Source organism: Podarcis pityusensis (genome assembly GCF_964106645.2).
Source record: "Podarcis pityusensis genome assembly, chromosome: 3".
NCBI lineage: Eukaryota > Metazoa > Chordata > Lepidosauria > Squamata > Lacertidae > Podarcis > Podarcis pityusensis.
In genome coordinates, this window is record NC_138026.1 from 87,760,082 (window position 1) to 87,775,686 (window position 15,605).

General features: G+C 44.9%; 1 protein-coding gene across 5 annotated transcripts in view; it reads right to left on the bottom strand.

Annotated features, from left to right (window-relative positions):
- The window catches only part of LRFN2 (leucine rich repeat and fibronectin type III domain containing 2), a 279,324-nt gene extending 264,339 nt beyond the window's left edge, over positions 1 to 14,985 (bottom strand). For 2 of the 5 annotated variants that reach the window (XM_081000157.1, XM_081000160.1), the window contains exon 1: positions 14,363 to 14,985. The gene's annotated coding sequence lies outside the window, so the exon portion shown is untranslated. The other 3 variants (XM_081000158.1, XM_081000159.1, XM_081000161.1) reach the window with 2 other exon arrangements.
- Positions 14,986 to 15,605: the final 620 nt, after the last annotated feature.

Genomic DNA, 15,605 nt, shown 5'->3' on the forward strand with positions numbered 1-15,605 from the left:
GCTTTCACAAAATGCCAGCCACCAGTTGTTGTTTTGAAGACCTAGCAAATCCAATAGCATTTGTGTAATTTATTTTTGTCAATTCAGCCTGAGTCATTTCTGTGTTACATAGACACCTGCTCATTTTCCTCCTTGATTTTTTTTTTTAGCACAGCAAATGTTATACTTTCTGATTATCACATTTATTGATTTCAGGCCAATGCCAATGGGTAGCCTGGATGAGAGGGCTACAGCCTTCTCTTAACTGGGTGATTCTATAGGAGAGCAAATCTTTTAATATTCCTTGCATTCTAGTCTCTCTGACGAGGGCAACCCATTTGTCCAGGCTCGTTCATCAATTATTAGGAACCATCAGTGGACATGGAGCCTCTACAGTCCATGATTCCTTGACTGAGTTAGAACCACATCACTTTGTCACCTGCTGCCTACAGGAGCCCTGGAGTTTCTGGGAAATGGCACCCTGAAAGCTGACAATGGCTTCACCCGAGTTGCCCCAGCCACTCTGGGGCTTCCAACAAACATAAAAGCATAATAAAACACCAAACATTAAAAACTTCCCTACACAGGGCTGCCTTTAGAGAGGTTTTAAAAGTTCATATAAAAGTTGCTTCCTAGAGTCCTCCTGGCTTTGGGAAGGTGGCTAGGGTGTTCTTGGACCCCATCAGAGCATCACATCTCCTCGCCCAATTCCAGAAAGTGCTTGCCCAGCTTAGAGAAGGAGATGTGAGCCCATGTCCCAGAAGAATGTTGCAGGGTATGACCCTGTAGTGAAAATAGGCATGCACTGTCAGGTGCTGAGAGTACAGAGAAAGGTAACAGTGTTGCAGCAAGTTATTTAATTATCATGCATCATGTAATAACTATATACCAAGATCTTAATGAACTTCTAGTAAAACCTGTAATTGTTTTTCCTAGCCCCGAGAAAATTTTACACCCAAGGGCAACTGCTCAGACGACTGGCATCATTTTTTTCCTTCCTAGGAAACAAAGCACTGGTACAAATATTAAAAAGCCCCATGCATTGTACGCTTTCCTCAAAGGGGAATTGCCCCAGCTCCTCAATCATTTTGATTGCCTATTTCCACACCTCTTCCATTGGAACAGTATCATTTTTCCAATGCAGAAATCAGAAATGTACACAGTATTCCAAGTGTGGCCGCCCTGTAGATTTTGTGCAAAGCCATTGCAATGTTGGCAGTTTCATTTTCACTCCATTTCCTTATGATCCCATGAGGGCAGATATTCGGCTTAGTCCAGGTCACCATTTGAGCCTGACTAACAATATTATAGCTATTCTGACAATATTTCAGGCCGGGTCTTGTCCTATAAGTAGCGTTCTCCTGGCTGGTGGAAAGAATGAAGGAAATCAGTTCCTTATTAACCTTATTTTGAGGGCTTTGGTTTTATTTCTGAGGGTCAGTAGTGAACTGAGTGGTGGGGCTGAGGCATGTACCTGACCTGACAGATGAGTCTCTGCTTCTTACTGGGAAGGTTTTGGGGTGGTGGTGCAGTTGAATAGGAATGCCAGATTGGCTCTGCTGTTGGATTTCCACCATGCCAGCTTTGCTACTGCTTTCCCCTTTCCTCTCCCGCATCTCACCTGCTGGGAGGTCATAGCCTCCACCTCACCCCACCTTTTGCCATTGCTAAGGGCGGAAGACATTCAGTTGAAGGGGGTGGGGAAAACAAACTGCAGAGGGAAGTGTGATATATAAGATATAACCAGTGCTTTTTTTCTAGAAAAATAAATTCACAATGGGTGAGTGGCTGTGGTCTAAACCACTGAGCCTCTTGGGCTTGCCAATCAGAAGGTCGGTGGTTTGAATCCCCATGATGGGGTGAGCTCCCATTGCTCTGTCCCAGCTCCTGCCAACCTAGCAGTTTGAAAGCATGACAGTTCAAGTAGATAAATAGGCACCACTGCAGTGGGAAGGTAAACTGCATTTCTGCACGCTCTGGTTTCTGTCATGGTGTTCTGTTGTGCCAGAAGCAGTTTAGTCAGGCCGGCCACATGACCTGGAAAGCTGTCTGTGGACAAATGCTGGCTCCCTTGGCCTGAAAGCGAGATGAGTACCGCAACCTCATAGTCGCCTTTGACTGGAATTAACCATCTAGGGGTTCTTTACCTTTTTTAAAACCTACTTACCATGTATGTGTCACACTTTTTAACCAAAAAGAAGAAAAGAAAAAAGAGGTGCCAGTACTGCAAACCTTTGAATAGCCCCTGAAAAAAAGCACTGGATATAACAATATGCCTATCTTTTGTGCTTGTGTGCATTGCCAATTTTGTTCAGTGTAATAAGGACATCTTATGGAGCTGTTTCAGTTAGCAAGCTGATTGAATATCTGTCACACCACAGAGAATGTGCAGCACACTCACACACTGCTGCTACCTGCTAAAGTTGTTTTTCAACATCACACGTACAGGGGAACAAAACACCAGAAGAACATCTTGTTGTTTTCAAGTGTTGTAGTGTATCCGTCTGGTGCAGGTGATGTGAGCAAGGTAACAGAGTAAAGCATCTTCATATGACTCAGATGGGAAAGCTGTGTCTCATCTGAGGGCAGAATTTAAACTTCAGAGGCCTGCAAGCCTACAAGAACCTCCCGCAAAACTTGGAATGGGGTGGTGTTCAACTTTGACTATAATCAACTCCAGAACCACTATGTGTGGCAGAAGTTGGGCCATTTCCAGGGCAGGCTTTCTTTAAGGGACAGGTAGATCATTATTTCCCCACGCATCCCATTTTATAGGTGGTATGTGGTGGGAGTGAGGGGTGCACACTTATGGCAACACCATAGCAGTGTGGTAATTTCTAAGCTATACAGTATACAGTATAAACATGCACAGGAATAACATCAAAGCATTGGCTGAAAAAATATATGAAGCTGATAGATGGGGTCATCTGGAGACTGGGGCTGAGCTGTCACCAGCATGCTGGTGACCCCCAGATCCATTTCCCCTTTTCATCCGAGTCAAGTGAAGCCAGTGCTTTTTCTAGGAAAAAAAGAGGTGCCAGAACTCACTGTGAATGCCTTCCTTGTTCTGTTATAATGGCAATGGTGCCCACCTAAGAGGTGCTGGAACTGAGTTCTGGTGAGTTCCGGCTGGGAAAAAAACCCCTGAGAGAAGCTATGGAAATGCTGAAATGGTGTCTGAAACTAGGGCTGGGTTGTGGCAGCTCATGGTTGATGAAACTGAATCTCAATTATGACAAGATGGAGATGTGATGGTTCTTGGATCTAAGGATATGGTGCACAGCTGTATGTGTGAAGGCTCCATCACTGCAGTTGGTCACACTGTTTGCATGAAGGTTGGGGCCCCCACATCCACGTTGAGTAACACAGCAACACTAACACCTGAAGAGGGCTCTTCCAATAGATGTAAGCAGAAGACTCTATGGGTTATGCTTGTGCTGTGTTGATATGAACTATGTTGCACAGATATGCCTGATCAGGTAGTCAGAGATACAGCAGCAGAGATACACCTGCCTGGTTCCATCTTGAGCTCTTCCTCCCAGTGGACTATTGGTACAAGCTGTGACAAGTGAAAAGCTAGAAATGTCCACCTGTATTTCTCCCATCTTCTTGATGAACTAGATGCAGAGTCAAGCTCCTTGTAAACCTCACTTTTGCAGAGAGAGCCCAGTGCTGATCTTTGTAGTCTCTATTGTAGCACATATAATTGCACCAGAATCTGAGGATACAGTGAGGTTCCACAGCACCACCACCATCAAGCCTTGCAGCCTCTCCTTATAATCTAGAATGTGTCATTTCCAGCCCTAAGAGAAATGTCATTTTCAACCCTGATAGAAATGTCTTTTCACGGCCTAGGACCCTCGTACCTACGGGACCGCCTCTTCTGGTATGCCCCACGGAGAGCCTCAAGGTCCATAAATAGCAACACCCTAGTGGTCCCGGGCCCTAAGGAAGTTAGATTAGCTTCAACCAGAGCCAGGGCCTTTTCAACTCTGGCTCCGGCCTGGTGGAATGCTCTGCCTCATGAGACCAGGGCCCTGTGGGATCTGATTTCTTTCTGCAGGGCCTGTAAGACAGAGTTGTTCCACCTGGCCTTTGGCTTGGAGCCAATTTGATTCCCTCCCCCTCTTTCTTTTTCCTTTTTCCTTTCTCCTCCTGTGATGAGGCTGCATTTAATATTTTAATGTTTCAATATTTTAATGTTGTATTTTAATCTCGTTTTTCAGTTGTATTCATTCAACTTGTTTTTATTATTGCTTGTTAGCCGCCCTGAGCCCGCGGCCTTGGCTGGGGAGGGCGGGGTATAAATTATTATTATTATTATTAATATTATTATTATTATTATTATCCTTCACTGATGTAACTACTGAGACCAGAGGAAGAACCTTATCCACTTTCAACATATGTTTTCTGTCTGTCTTTTGAAGCAATATAATGCCAAGTGAAAAAGAAAGGAACAACTTGCTATTCATTTACTCTTAGTTGACCTCCTCCTTAATCCACCTTGTTTTACTTCTGAGCACCAGAGGCTGACATGGACTGAGATGCACTAGTCCAGCCTCTTATCTTGCATCCAACCAGAATCTAAGCCCTGGGATTTGTTGGCTATTCCAGGACCTGTCTCCTTATCTTACCCAGTTTAACACAACCTTTCTGACATCACAACACCTGCCAGTAGGATTAGAGGCCAGCTCTTTGTAAAATACCTACCCCAGCTGGCCTTTCAACACCTTTATATTAATCCAAATCCTTCAATCTCTACCACTGCTAAATTCAGAATCACAGTTCCTATTTAACAGAGAGTTGCCACAGCAAACGAAGCAACACTACAGAGATACATCACTATGTATCACTCAAGGAAGGGCCTTAGTTCAGTGGTAGGGAATCTGTTTTGCAGACAAAAGCTCCCAAGTTTAACCTCCAGCATTTCCAGGTAAGGTAGGGAACGTCCCCAGTCAGGTAACGTGGAGAATCACTGCCAGTCTCTGTAGATAAACCAGAGCTGGATGGACCAGTGAGACAGCTTTCCATGAGTATTCTGTGGAGGTGTAACATTTTAAGGTAGGTTCAGAGATGAGATGCACTGGAGTAAGAAACATCCCCTACCCCTACCCCCCAAAAAATCTAAAATGAAATGCATTTGGATACCTTCATCAGCCAGAAGGAAACTAATAGAAGCCAGGAAACTTTTCAGGAACACCTTCCAGGAGCCACATGCATTTAGAAGTTGTGGCATTTACAGCAGAGGTGGAGAACCTAAGACACAGAGGTCCTCAAGGCTTCTCTCTCTGGTCCTCAGAACTCTCCTTGAGCCACTGGCCCTGCCAGTGTTGTTTTTTTCTGGCTGGACTGTGTCCTTGTACTCTGGTAATGTCTCTGGCTTATCAGGATGGGGGATAGAGAGGAGTGGGTGTGTAAACAAGCCTCCTGTACAAAGGCAAAATTTGCATTTGTTGCCAGCTCTCTTTTGCCTCTGGCTCTTCCCACCGCTGTCGTGAAGCCCTCAAAAGATTGCTATTAATAGATTACGGCTCTCAGGCTGCCAAAGGTTCCTCACCCCTTATTTCAAGCCATAGGTAGTGACCACTCTTTTGCACAGGGCGGAACTACAGAGATGTCAAAGACTTCATTTCACTGCAGCAAAGGAAATCAAACAAATGTAGGACAGGCAGATAAGGCCACAAAATTATTGTTATTAAAACTCCTCCCAAATCTCCTTCTGGAATAAAACTAACAAGAAAGTGCAGGGGGGGGGGTAGAAAGGGGGAGAAAACAAATCAAACAGAAATTTAGCAGCCTCATCTCTAAATGGCATGTTTTCAGTATCCCATACAGCATCTTTGTGGGCTGTTTAGTGACATGTTTACATCTGCTTCTGCCATGCAGGGCATTGGCAGCCTTCCAAGTTGAAGGTAATTCAGGTTATTATACTCTGAAGTAAAAAAAAAACCCAGTGACAACCCCCCTCCTTTCCAATCTGGAGATGGGGTGGGATCAAGAGCAACAGCTGGGACGATGGTAAGAGCTTTGTAGTACTATTGCAAATGGGATTACACACACACACACCCATTGCTACAACATGCCTTAAAGTGATTGTAACAAAATATTTTAGATGCAGATTATAAAAAGCATAGAGCACCCACTTCATTTGTATCAGATCTCCCATTACAAAAATGTACAAAAAGAATCCAATGCCAGTACAAAGCTCTTCTTTCCAGATAGACCATCCGTAATTTAACACTTGGAGCCTAAATCCATCGATTTGGCTGGTTGCTCTGCAAGTGGGCTATATATGGATTTGGGGTGGCTGGAGCCTGATCAAACTTTGCTGGATCAAAATGACCCTTGTGTCAAGTGTCCATTTGTGTTCACTCGAGCATTTTTTAAAAGCCCGGCTAAATATATGCAAAATGATACAGAATAAAATACATATCTTATACACATAATATGTATGAAAGAGTCAAGCTGCATATGGGACTGCACTTCTGGCACATAATTCCATATGTATATAAATATATGCATCTTTTTTATATAGGTAAATCCATTGCCGTATCTGTTTATACGCTTGTTACTCTAGGAAACTAGGAGTGTAAATGCATATAATATTCTTACAGTATTATACATGTAATAGTGCATGGATTGTTCATATTTTTAGCCGAATGGGGACACGGAGATTAAGGTGCGAGACTAGAATTGGGGGGGGGGGGGAACCAGTGTGAATAAGCTTGATATCAAGATTTTCAGAAAGTGTCATCCCTCTTCCCAACTAGGTGTGCTTATATTATTTACTACTTTCTGTCCTAGTTTCCCAGGCCTTTTCCCCTCTCTGCCCATCCCCTTTATGGTCTTCTCTCATTCTCTTCCTCTGGACCACTTTCTCTTCCAATTCTCCTCCACCAGCACCCTGGTATTACTATCCATTCTTACTTAGGCCTGAATATCCTCATATTATGAGAAGCTCACCCAATGGCAGCATGACATCCCTGTACTGACGTACAGCTCATCCAACAGGGACCATTCTGCTGAACTTGCCTTTCTGTGACATTACAGCAGGTCATCCCAATGCTGCCACCAAGCATCGTCATCAATACTATGAATTGCCTGGATTGCTTAATTGGTTGGAGCATGGTTCTGATAACGCCAAGGTTGCAGGTTCAATCCTGGTAAGGGACAGCTTCATAATCCTGCATTGCAGGGAATTAGACTAGATGAGCCTCAGGTCCCTTCCAATTACACAATTCTCTGTGTGTATTACAGTGCAGAGAATGGGGCAATTTAACCACTGCTCACATTCCCTGGGGGTTGTCACCAAATGCACAATACAGGACTTTGGGGTTAAATCATCACAACTTTTATTTACCTGGCCCATCAAGAATCTTCCCTAAATGCAACTATAAGCTGAGTATATAAATAGGACTAAACTCCTACGGTTTCCTCATACTGGGTCCAAGCTCAGCACCAGATGCTTGATGAAAGCTTTCATGGACAGCTCATCTTAAAGCTGAGCAGAGGGGCACCTGTTTACTTCACCCCACCTCTGCTGGTCAATGTTTCAAAAGATAAAACCTCCAATCAATTGCACCAATCAATGCCCAACAAGCCAGTCAACAAGTGGAGGTAGGTTGTCTAAGTAGCCTCCTCCCAAAAGCTGACTCCAGGTGTTCACCAGCCATCACTACCTGCCGTTTAGTTGTGGTGGTAAATTGTCAGAATAGCCGAATCAGAAAACGTTGCACCCACATTCTTAAGGTGTGTTGGGGGGCGGGAATGTGTTCAAATGTTCAATCATGGGGCATCCCCAAATATTTTACTCAGCCCATGAAAATGCCACTAGCTTCACCCCCGGGAGAGAGGAATGCCACACTGAAACCAGAGGTTGCTTGGAAAATGCCAGCAGTCTTTCAAGGGGGCCACCAAGGTTTACTCCAAATGACCACAGTTGGCCAGCATCCTCTCACTTCTGCCAGGGGAAGTCTCACAATGTTTTCTCTGGATAAGGCATGTGGCAAATTTGTCCCTGTCTAATGGTTGTACCCAGGGCTCCTGAGGCACACCACACATTGGGAGGTCCCTCACCAGGGAACAAGAGGTGAGTGGAGATTTACATCAGGAACAAGGGGGTGGGGATGGGAGCCTGCTCTTTTAAGAAATGGTGGGAAATCTGGAGAAAGCAAAACAGCAGGTGCCTCAAGGGATCACAGAGTCCAAGCCCAATCTTATGCATGTTTAGTCGGCAGTAAGTTTCACTGGGGTCAGTTCTGCTTGCATTCAAAGACATAGCTTGAAGGATGGGAGTCATTCTTGGGTGCCTTTGGGGGCAGATGATTTGCACCCTTTTCAGCTGCAATGGTAAAGATTGACATCAAAATTTTGTTCAATGTTTGCCAGCAACAGCTCAAGCCACTTTCCTGCTTGAGGCAACGGACTGGATGGTGCATTCCCATTCTGTGCACCAAATCTGACTAGCCTGATATTTGGATCCTATAAGTTGGAACAGTGTCTCCACCACACTTGAGGGCAGCAAGCCAGCTTAGGGGCTGCAGGGCAGACCACACAGCATACATTTCTAGCCAATTTCTACCCCTCAGAATTTGCTGTCTGAAGCAGCTGCCTCATTCTGCCTCATAGAAGAGCCGGTCCTGATTGTGACAGCAACACTACCAAGCAACATTCTGTAAATAAGGAACTTTTTCTCAGTCAGGTGATGATCAGTATTGCTACCATGAATAAACTCAGTATTAGTTGTACATATTCCCTGGAAGGCTTTTTATTCCCATAATACTAATAAAATTGTAACAGAATCAAAATAGCCTCAAATTAATTAAATTATCCTTAAGAGCTTTTTGCATCCTCTTCAACAACATTTATGAGCTATGCCATAGTTTTAGTGGCATGATATAATGGAGTGTGTGTGTAAGAGAGAGAGGGTGGGGGAGAGAGAGGGAAAGAGAGATTGGTACATGGTTTTGGTATATTTTTATTTTTTGTTCTATAAGGAAAGGCTGGACATTCACTCCACAGGTGATTTCTTATATTGAACTGGAGAATTCCCAGCCTGCAGGCCAACCTTGGAAAATGCCAACAGGCCAGGGGGAATAGTTTGGCCCACAAGGGGATTTTCCCCAAACCATACCCACCCACGCAGCAGCTGACATCCCCAGTGATGTCAGCTGATGGGCAGGAGTACAAGGTTAAATCATGCATTGGCTGCATGCCCTGCTGCCAGCAGGGAACAGGATCGCACAGCCAAGGCAGTAGGATTTAATCTCCACTCATCAGCTGATGAGTGGGGATTAAAGTACTTCTCAAAAACGCTGTTTGAAGCAGATTGTGTGCTTCTTCTGCAGTCAGTCGGGTGGCAGTGGCAGGCTGCTGACAGGAGTTACACACAAGCTGCTTCAAATAGCACTTTTGGGGAGTAATGTAAGGCAGCCCCCATTTCAGCTGAAATGGGAGTGCTGGGGGTTGCTTCAAAGCACTTCTCAAAAACTGTGCAGCTGATCCCACTCTTCTTCATTTAACAGATTGCAGAAGCCCTTAAAACAGCCCCATACTCATGTCTCAGGCTGATATGGGAGCATGAGGGCTGCTTTAAAGCCTTTGCAAGCCTCCCAGCACTCACCTTTTAGAGCTCTGAGACCAGGACTTTCAAGTGGGGAGAGATCTGCAAGGCTCTGCTTTTGACAGGTGGGCAGCCAAACCCACCCGTCAATCATGCAGTGTCATACTGATGTGATGTGATTGACAGGTAGGTGGCCCTGTCCACCTGCTAAGCTTGGCCAATGAGGCTGATCATGATAAGGATTGGGCCTTGGGAGCCAAAAAGTTTCCCCACCCGGTGTATCTTCCTTAGATAGCCTCTCCAATCACATTTCTATTTATTAATGTTTGCCATGTTCCATTACTATCATCTAGAGACTTTAACAAATTGACATAGTTTTTAATAAGCCCTTAGAGTTTGATGATATAAACATGCTCTCATAATCTGAGTTCCCAGTGGTCTCTTAAGGGGGGGGGGGAATGATCTAATTTGTAAGCACAAGAAGAAAGCTACCCATTGTTTGCTTATATGGGTCATTCTGTGGTATCCCTGTTGCATTCAGAGGATGTCAGTATAACACACTAGACACAGAAAAAAGATGCAATGAACTTCAATGAACAGGTTATCACTTTCCTCATCTGCCACAGCTTTCCCTACTTTCCACACTTTCATCTGTGTTTTACAGTAATCAACCACTAGCACAAGTAACTCCCATGTGAACATGTTCTAGGTCTGGATTGTGGGTGCTGAAAATCCAGATACTTCTTTAGATCTTTCAGTAACCATAGAACCAACCAGACATCTCTGGTTCATGAAGGTATAGCTTTCAAGCTGTCAGACACACACACATTCCCAATTGTTCGGTATAATCTATGCTAGTTGTATATGCTTTTTCGCTTACAACCACACTGCATCATGGTATTGTAAAGATGGGCACTAATTAATTAGAGGAAAAAGTTGTATTATAAGATTTATGGTGAAAGGGCTGACATCTGGCAAATATACAAACATCATAAGGATATGCAATGATTATTGATGTAAATGCACATACACAAGCAGTGAATTTGTCTCAAGAACAGCCGATATTCGTATGGTTACTACAATTGTACAAGCATGTTATGAATATGGTAGTCCTGAAATATTCTCTCTCTCTTTTTGCTTTTTTGTGATTTATTGGCCACAAACCTAGTTTCACGGTTCTTTTAATACAAGACAAGTCTAGTTTCATGGCTCCTAGCTCAATTTTAATTGGTTCTAGAATGATACAAAACTTTCCTGGTTGTAGTTAAAGCTGTACTTGACAACCTTTCAATTTGGCACCTGATAGATGATTTGATTGTTTATTTATATGCCTCTTCAAACTAGTGTATCTAAGGGGTGTAAAATACAAGTTAGGTTGAACCACAATTCACAAATACCAGTTTGGGAAGAGGGGAAGCGTTAAGCTCAGAGCCCTATGAGTCTCCAACAAAGTGGTTCTGAGTTAGGAATCTTTACCCAGAAGTCTCTTGTTTATGACTGGATGAAGGGAAAGCAGAACTTGGTTTCTGTCTTTGCAAGTATTGCTGAGAGGTTTGGGGTGAAGTACAGAGACAGGAGCATAGAGGAGTCTCGCCTTTCTTTCCTCCAAAGTGTCCCCCTCTCTTCTGAAGAGGAAAAAATGCTCAAAAGCATTATTTTTCACTCCAGTGTATTGGCTAGAAGCTAGAGAGAGGAGGAAATGCCACCTGCATCTAACAAAGCTTCGCCCCAGCCCACTTCCACACATGACAGTGCCCTGTGCCCAGGAAAATAGCAATATCCCTACTCCAGAACAAGCATCTCTATACATGCACGCCCGAAGCAGACATGACTGCCACATTTCAAACACCAGTCGATGGATTGAGGGCTGTGGTGAAAGAGACAGAGTGAGATGACTTGCAAAGGACTGTCAGGGAGCTGTCAGCTCCTATCCCACCATGCAGAAAGGGACGCACAGAGGCTGCCATAGAAATGCTAAGTGGGCTGTTTACATTTTCTGAAGAGTAGGGGGAGGAGGAGGAGAGAAGGCAAAACTAAGTGATTATATTCCACATTTCAATATAAACAAGTGTTGTTAAATGGCAGCAGCAACAGTGGAGAGGAAGCAGGCAGGCTGAGAGGAAGAGGAGCAGAACCAGGGCTCACAGTGAACCATGGTTTTATTACTGTCTGCAGTGATGAAACTGCCTAGGCGAGATCCTGGAAACAAGGCACTCCACCTACAATGTTAATCAGCCAGAAATAAGAACTGGGTCCTGAATGTTATTTATTTCATCACAGTCACATTGCAGAGAAGACGGTCTCAAAATGCACACCATGCTGCAGAAGGTGCCAGTTCCCAAAGGTTATGAAGGTATATTTGGACAGAGTCCACCCCCCCCCCAAAAAAAAGCTCAACCTCTTTTTCAGCAAATCATACACCCTAAAAGGGCTTTGCAGCCACCCTCACTCTGTTTTGACAAGAGGATGCAAACCACATAGATTGGGCATGTGCCAACTGCAAGCTAAGTCTACTCAGGGTAAGAACCAAAGTGGGGATAAATGGGAAGCATCGTAGGAAAAAGCAATGTCCAACCACACTGTGTTTCTCCGTTTCCTCAAACCAGTGATGGTTCCAGCACACACAACCATTTCCATAACAGGATCAACATTTGCTGCCCAGTGACACCTGAGGTGTCATAGCTTCTCCACATCCATGAAACCTGGAGGAACAAATTGGGGCCAGATCTTTGACTTCCTAGTGATTGGTACTGCGTACCTGAGAACATGCATGTTTACTCATCAGTACATATGCTTAGAAGCACAGTAGGGAAAAGCTCCTCTTCCAAGATTGTCTGTCTTTCCTCCTGTCTCTGCATACAATGGTGGTGTTACTCACAAGAGAGTATGGGAGGAAACCCCCCCCACACACCTCTTTGATCGTCCCTTAGCATCTCCAGGAAGGTGTGCCACACACAACATAGAGTCCTGCTACATGATCTCATTTCCTTTTTCTCCAGGTGTAAGTGCATATCAAATGTAGTGGCTGCCCATTTATCCATGGGCAAGGGGTTTAGAAAGTTCACAGTGGAGCCTCCCCAGCAATTTTCTGCTGGAGGATCTCTTGAATATGATTTCTCCTTTCTTCTTAATCTTAATTTGGTTCTAGAACACCAGTTTAGGGAATGTGAGTGTCAAAGAAAGTGATCAAGAGAGACTGCCCACTTTGATCTGTCATACTACATGCAAATGCCACCAATTCCACATCAACTGCCCAGCTCTTTCAGGGAACTGTAAACATCTGATGACGCTGGAGTGACATGATATGGCATAATCAAGGTGGGGTCTCCATTCCTTATTTGCCCACCTTTCAATAGCTCTACTTGCTTAATCCCATTGGGACCCTCTTTTCCTTACCTATTCCTTTACATTATCAGGAATCTCTGTAAGACAAAGTGGGATTTCACCTGATCTCAGGTGTTCCCTTCCAGTCCTGCTGCCTCTCCTGGTCTCCTGCCACATATCTCCAGTTTCTATTTCTTTCTATGACATCTCCAAAGATCCTCTGTCCTTGAACTGTATGCTTTCAGGCAGAACGGAGTTTTATATGCATAGCAAAGTTCTTCCTTAGCTTTACAGGGTTTTTATTTTTATTTTTAAATCCCTAGATGGTTTCCACACATTTCTCCTTCCTTCTTTTCCCATAATGCTTATTCTAATAGAATATTGTAATTTCTCCTGCTCCCCCTTTCCAAACCCTTTTTTGATCTTTGATCTACTCCAGCATAAATTATTTTAGATTTCTAGCAGCAGTTTTTTTTTCCAAGGGAGACACACACCATGCAATTCCTTTGAACTCCTTTTTCCCCCTTATTAAAAGCAAAGCAAAAACAAGACTCATTTCCCTCCGCAAGATCTCTGTTACCAAGGGTCTTAGAAACATATAAATAAAGTTATGCATTTCCCCACAAATGCCCTTCAAACCCACCTCAAATGCTCTCTAAGACATTAAAGAAAAGGTTATGTTATATATACAATGAGAGTTTGATAGGAAACACCCCGGCTCTTACCTTTGATGAATCACATTTATCCCTGGTTTGGAAATATAATCTCCGGAAGGTACTTAGTTCTTCTTTCTATGCCATGCATCCTTGACCCCCCCCCCTTCTTCTTCAAATGAAAATATAATGATATTTTTTAAAATCCTCAGTCGATCACCAGTTATGCAAAATATATTTATAGGAAGAAACCTTGGCAGATGGACCCTGATTCAGCGAGGTCCAAATGACTGAATCCTTCAGACTTCTTAGTAATATCCACAGCACCCAAAAAACGAGAGAAAACAGCAGAAGAAGTGTGTGTGTGTGTGTGTGTGTGTGTGTGTGTCAGACAGAGAAGGAATAAACTTGCTCTCCCCCCCCCCTTTCTTTTCCCAAAGACAATTTTGAACGACTAAGCAGCCCTGCAGGCATATGGCTCCAAACGCATCCCAGGGTACCACACGGATGTGAGCATTGCAAGTCTCCAAGTTCACCTTAGCAGAGCTTCTCTGTGTATATGTGTGTATGCATGTGAAAACAGAAAAGGAGGGGGGATATCCACCCCTGTGCACACAAACACAGAGAGAGACAGAGATGGATGGAGGGTGGGGGAAGAGAAGGGACGGGGGAAGAAAAACCCAGCAGACTCACTGGAGTGATCTCACGAAGTGCTCTAGATGGCAGAGCCGGCAAGGCTTGTAAGACAAGCGGTGCGGAAGAGGGAAGCGGTGGGGGGGGGGGACAGAGAGGAGAAGGGGGAAAAGGATCCACCCTCGCAAGCAGCTTGAGAAATTCTTCTTACCTCTCCCGATGCCGCGCCGTAAAGAAAGTAGGCTCTGCAGCAAATGCATCCATCTAGGCGCCCATCTCCAACAACAAACCTCGCTCAATACTTTCCAAAGAAAGGGGGGGGCAGTCCCTTCCCCCAGGGGAAAAAAAAGCCGATTAAAAGCAAAAAAAAAGTAGGCGGAGAGGCTTGGGAAGCGGCAGAGGCGGCGGGGTAAGAGTAAGACTTATGGGGACGAGGCACCCGAAACCAAATAGTCCCAAACTCCCCGGCAGGCTCGCTGGGCGACCGTGGCGCTGCGCCGCTTTGGATAAGCCATTGCGTAACCAGGGACCCCTAAGCTGGAGAGACGCTGCCCGGCATGCTTAAATCCTCGGCAGCCTCGGTGAACATTTGTCAGCAGAAAGCATGTCAGGGCTCTGCGCGGAGAAGGAGGGAGGGGCGGGGAGGCGAGAGGAAAGCGCTGCCGCCTTTCGCTCGTGGGTGCTGAAAAGCATTGCTGCTGCTGCTGCTGCTGTTGCTGCTGCTACGAAGGCGTGTGGAAGCAACTGTGCAAGGCGCGCACACGCCCCCCAAAAATGCAAGTGGGAAGAGAGGTAAACTCTATCGGTAATACAGCTTCCCCTCCATTCACACTGCTCTAGTGCTAAAAAGATGTTCTTGCAGACTTGCTATTTTAGGGACTTCGCTGCCAAGAGATGGGGTGTGGGAGTAGGGTGGGCAGGGACACGATTTGGAGAGGAAGCTTGAGGGGGCTGGTTTCTGGCTCCTTCCGTGGCTTAGGAAAGTCTGCAGTAAATAGCTAGATGGTTGGACTGACCAAGGAAGTCCCGCTCAGAGGAGACCTGCTGAAAGAAATGTACAGGGGTAACTCAGGGTCAATTCAATCCGATGGCTCTGCTGACAGCACAACTTGCTTGCCTGTTTATTTATTGCATTTGCATCCCGTCTTTTCATCCAAGGAGCTCGAAGTGGCGTACATGGCTCTCCCCCTTCCTCATTCAATCCTAACAACATCCCTGTGAGGTAGGTTAGTCCGAAAGGCAGCAACTGGCCCAAGGTCATCCAGTGAGCTTTACGGCCAAGTAGAGAATTGAACTGTTGCATACCACTCCAGTCTGAGTGGTGTGAGATTCCAGGGGTTCAGACCCAGGGATCTTTCGAAATGATGCACAGTGGAGACTGCAGTGTCTTTATGATATATGGCTGATTTACACACACACACACACACACACACACACAACCTGAGCCTACGATG